The following is a 6,000-nucleotide window of genomic DNA, read 5'->3' on the forward strand; positions in this document are numbered from 1 at the left end:
AGAAAAAAGAAAATATGAACAGAGAGAGTGACAGACAATATGTACAGGAAAAAAAGAGCAATATATATATATATATATATATATATGTGTGTGTGTGTGTGTGTGTGTGTGTGTACTGGAATTTGTGCACCAAATTTGTGGTACGGGCAGTGAAAAGAGTAACCCCACTGACCAGAACACACCTGCAGGTGTGTCAGGGCCGGGGGGTGGGGTCAAAGGTCAAACAACTTCTGAGGAGTTATTCTCTCTCTCTCTCTCTCTCTCTCTCTCACACACACACACACACACACACACACACATTACAGAAGTATAAATACAGACATATTTTTTTTATTTATTTATTTAAAGTCGAAGTCAGATAACTGAGTACAGAATATTAATATTTGACTGATGCCAAATATTGTATATGATACTGTATTGTATATGATAAAACACCATCCCTCCACAGAAAAGTAAAAACATGTACAAATCTGAGGCTGTATTTGTGTCTTGTCTGAGTGTTTAACTGTGTCTGAATGAAGTATTTCTCTTATCAGCAACAGGAATACGGGCGTGTGTCTGTGACGTCTTAATACACACTAAAGAGAGCCTGAACAGGTTTTTCAGAGAGAGAGAGTGAGGGGGTGTTAATGAGTGGTGTTTCTATTCTGTAGTTAATGATGCTTTGGTTTACAGTAAACACATTCACACTTCAGCTTTGCAGCTTACGTGCCTCCATAACAATCCAGTTTAACTCCATCACCACGACTTAAACTGGATAAACAACGTTCAAGCAGCTTCTAGTTTCAGGCAGCTTCTAGCTTCCAGTGTGACTGAACTAAATTATTAACCATATTCACTGTATTACAATAAAAATTACAAACATATGTTTCACAGGAACAATAAAGGATCAATGTTTAAGTAGTATCTACTACCTGGAAGTATCTATCTAAACCTGGATTAATCATAACCTCAGTTTCTTAACCTGCATTAATCATAGCATGAGTATTAAAAACTAATCGCAGCTAATCGCACGGGTATCTAAATCTGGATTAATTATGGCCTGCGCATCTAAACTTGGACTAATCATGGCCTGAGTACCTAAACCTGGAATGATCACAGCTGGAGTGCCTAAATCTGGATTAATCACAATCTGAGTATCTACACCTGGATTAGTCACAGCCTCAGTGTCTAAACCTGGATTAGTCACAGCCTGAGTCTCTAAACCTGGATTAATTACAGCCTGAACAGGTTGTGATTAATCTAGCCTGCTCAGGCTGTGATTACACCAGGTACAAACCTGGATTAATCACAATTTGAGTTTCTAAACCTGGATTAATCATAATCTGAGTAGCTACATTTTGATTAATTACAGCCTGGTTGTCTAAACTGGGATTAATCACAGCCTGAGTATCTAAACTTAAATTAATTAAAGTATGACGAGCAAAACCTGGATTAATCACAGTCTGTGTATCTAAGAGATGCGCTCAGTCTAACTCAGGAGTGTGTGTGAGTTGTTGTGGTTATGAGTGTATTTGTTTGATGTTTCTATCGAGACCTGTCATGTTCTTAACATGAACAATAACACAAGATTTACACTGTAATCCCGGTCACTCACACGCACACACACACACACACAAGCATATGTTTCTACACCATGTACACTCCTGTAAACACAGAGATTTATCAGCACTGACAGAGACGAGTGGAAACTATTCACACTTACAGACACACACACACACACACAGTTTTGTTAAGTGTGTGTGTGTGTGTACAGAATGGCTTTACTTCATCAGTTCTTTTAGTAAATCAGTCAAACTGCTTCAAAGACACACGAAAAAGGAATTCCACCAAATTTCCAAAATAATCAAAGATGACATAAAACAGAAAACTGTATTTACATTGAATAAGAAGAGATTAGTACATGGGACTAAAGTGTTGGAACCTCCTTCAAATACAAATCCTGCATTTGCAAAAATCACAGCCTTAGGCTCTGAACCTGAATTAATCACAGCCAAAGTGGCCTAACTCTGGATTAATCATAGCCTGATTATTTGAACATGGATTAATCACAGCCTGAGTATCTTATCCAGGATTAATAACAGCCTGAGTATCTGAACCTGGATTCATGACACCCTGTCTAGTGTCTAGACCTGGATTAATCACAGCCTGAGTATCTAAACTTGGATTAATCACAGTCTGAGTATCTAAACTTGGATTAATCACAGCCAGAGAATCTACACTTCGAATAATCAGCCTGTATACTTAAACCTGGATTAGTCACAGCCTGAGTTTCAAAACCTGGATTAATCACAGCCACAGGGTGTCTAAACATGCTGATTCCAAAATTCTAAACTTCTTCACTCACTAATATTTACACCCCCACACACCAGCATAGAAAAGTTTAGTACATAGAACTTAAGTGTTTAAACATGTAAACAAATAAGACACTAGTAAGACATCCTTCACCAAGTTCCCAAAGTTCTCTTTGAATGCCCAATGAGTTTGCAATCATCAGATTCATCTGCTCAAGGAAAGACTCACAACCTACACTACAGAATGTTCCTCCATATGCTGCATATAGTGACACCTTTCCACTGGAGGTCTTCAGATCCTCAAAACGTACACAGTGCAGTTTCAACGGTACAAGATTTTTTGGAAAAAATAATTTTGGACCATTTTTATTACTCTATCCATCAACACATTTTAACAAGGTGTACAAGATTACAAGTGTACAAAAGACACAAGATTTTTTTTCTGAAAACAATGATATGCCTGATGTCTGAGGCATTGTTTTATGATAAGTTTTGTGCTACAGTTTTAGCTTTAATGATATTTTTTACAATCCATACGTAATTCCCACTATTTCACCATGACCAACATTACATATAAAACTCAGAAGATGACTCAATTCGCTGGTCATTTTGGACAGCAAATAAAATGGCTTTATGTGTGCTGCAGACATTGCCACCCCTGTTTCCTTTCACCATCACTATAAAGAAAAATGAATGCCACTCTGAATGACTTTGTGTATCTCAACCACTTTACTATGGAAGATTTTTAAAAATTGGATGGAATTCCCCTTTAATACCATCTGTGTCTACATGTGTCTTTAATCAGTAAAACAATAGCTCTCTCCAGTATGGCAGCAAAATGATGATGACATAACCCCCCCAATAAAGCATGCAAAATTGGAACATTAGTCCAAACACACACACACAAACACACACACACACACACACACACACACACACACACACTCAGACACACACACAACAGCTGGCTGTAACTGTCTGATAAAGTATGATGCTGTTCCATTGCGCAAAAAAATACTAAATAAAAATAAAGCAATGAAATGCTTCAGTAGAAGTAAGGTTACAACAGTAGTTCAGGAAAAAGTCCTCCATTGCACCAAATTTAGTTGATCAGCCAAGACATTTGTTGTCTGAATTTGCTTCTTTAGCTTTTATATTGGAGCTACAAGGCAAATTTAGCTAACAAGTGTAGCAAGCTTATTCCCCAAGAATTAGCACTGTGCCAACTTTCATGCCTAAATCATAACACACTTGCCTTAAACGTGTTAGTGAAAGTCAAGACAAGTCAAAGTTTATTTATATAGCGCTTTTTACAACAGGTGTTATCACAAAGCAGCTTTACAGAAAAATCCGGGTCCAAGCCTCCATGAGCAAGCCAGTGGTGACAGTGGCAAGGAAAAACTCCCTAAGAGCAAGAGGAAGAAACCTTGAGAGGAACCAGGACTCAAAAGGGGAACCCATCCTCCTCTGGTCGACACCAGATAACAAACAGCATTAGTATAAAATATTAGAATACAGGGAAAAACAGGTGGAGCAATGGTTAATTAGATAGCTTGAGTTTATGCAGCAGCAGCAGCATCAGAAGGGTCAATTCATGCAGGTGAGATTTGCACAGCTTTTTATGGCGTGAAGCTCTATGGTGGTTGAAACTCTGGTGGTGACTCTAGCAGCTCTGGTGGCTCCCAGGCGGAGACGCAGGCAAACGTTGCTCAGGGGCTCAAATGAAGGGAGAGAGAGCGAGAGAGAAATTGATTAACAGGACAGGTCCATTTATGGAGAGATATTAGTGAGTAGTAGTGCAAACAACTGAGATTAGCAAAATGCTTGTGCAAATAGATACGTTTTGAGCCTAGTTTTAAATGTGGAAAGTGTGTCTGAGTCCTGAACAGAGGTCGGGAGATGATTCCACAATTCTGGGGCTATGTGGGAAAATGCTCAACCACCTGCTGTGGTTTTTCTAATTCTAGGAACTGTCAGCAAGCCATTATTTTGTGAGCGGAGCATACGTGTGGGTTCGTATGAATGAATTAATTCACTAAGATAGTGCAGGGACAGACCATTTAATGATTTATATGTTAAGAGAAGGATCTTATACTCTATATGAAATTTAACAGGTAGCCTGTGTAATGACGACAGGATTGGGGATATATGGTCGAATTTTTTGGTCCTTGTAAGGACTCTGGCAGCTGCATTCTGGAGCAGTTGGAGCTTATTTAGTAATGTATTGGAGCATCCAGCTAAAATGGTGTTACAGTAGTCCAGCCTGGAGGTTATAAAGGCATGCACTAGCTTTTCCGCATTGTTTAGGGCTAGAATATTACGTAGTTAAGAGATGTTAAGTGAAAGAATGTGGCTCTAACGATGTTGCAAACGTGCATCAAAAGAGAGACTGGAATCGAAAATGACACCTAGATTTTTTACAGTGGTGTTTGGAATGACCATATGGCCATCTAAATTTAATTTGGAGAGTTGAGATCTCTCTGCTTTGGGCCCAAGTAGTAGGACCGCAGTTTTGTTAGGATTAAGAAAAAGGAAATTGTTGGTCATCCAGCTTTTGATATTTTTATCTTCAAGTTTATTTAGATTCAGAGCCTCATTTGGTTTAGCAGATATGTAGAGCTGCGTGTCATCCGCATAGCAGTGAAAACTAATGCCGAACCTGTGAATTATGTTACCAAGAGGTTGTATGTACAGAGAGAAAAGCAGCGGCCCGAGCGCTGATCTTGGAGGACACCATATTGTACTAGTGTACGATCAGAGTGTTGCTAACACTGACAAATTCATAACGGTCAGTCAGATAGGATCAGAACCAGGACAAAGCTTGTCCTTTAATACCAACCAGATTTTTAAGCCTGTGGCTTCCTACTCACCAGCTTCTTTTTAGAATTTTCCATTTTACCTCAAATGGTTCAGCAGATTCCAGTTCCATTTAAGGTGGAATTGAAAATGTGAACTAAACTGCTGTAGACTAATAAGTGGCCTAAACTTCTGTGGGCTGAATGGGTGGGGCTAAACTGCTGTAGGGTATTTGGGCGTGGTCAAACTTCTATAGGCTGAATGGGATGGGGCTAAACTGCTCTAGGGTATATGGGTCGGGGCCAAACTTCTATAGGCTGAATGGGTGGGGCTAAACTGCTATAGGCTGAACCGGCAGGGCTTAACTGCAGAAGGCTGAATGGGTGGGGCTTAACTGCAGAAGGCTGAATGGGTGGGGCTAAACTCCTGTTTACTGAATGGGCAGGGCTAATTTACAGTAAAGTGAACTGCTGTGGGCTGAATGGGTGGGACTAAACAGTTGTAGGCTCAGTTGGCCGGGCTAAGCTAATATAGGCTGAATGGGCAGGGCTGAACTGCTACTGAATGGGCAGACATATGTGAATTTAAACTGTTTTTGCAGTTAGGTTTCCACTTATGGACTGTATAATCTGGAGAGTGAATGGTACATTGTAAACTTTAACAATGTTAACATACTAACAGACTATTTAAAAAGTGAAAATTCAGTTTTCCATGATTTGGGCCTGTTAAGTGAGAAAATACTACACTCTTACAATACCCTCACTTAGAGTCCTTTTACAAAAAGCTTGTCTTGGACCCTGTCTGCTCCCCCCACCCCCCTCACTTGAGTTAGCACATCCACTATCACCGTGACAACTTCTGTGTTTTTAATACGGGTTTTTCAGAAAAATCCTGATGATCTTTTCATTTC

This window comes from Colossoma macropomum, unplaced genomic scaffold (genome assembly GCF_904425465.1).
Source record: "Colossoma macropomum unplaced genomic scaffold, Colossoma_macropomum, whole genome shotgun sequence".
Taxonomy (NCBI): domain Eukaryota; kingdom Metazoa; phylum Chordata; class Actinopteri; order Characiformes; family Serrasalmidae; genus Colossoma; species Colossoma macropomum.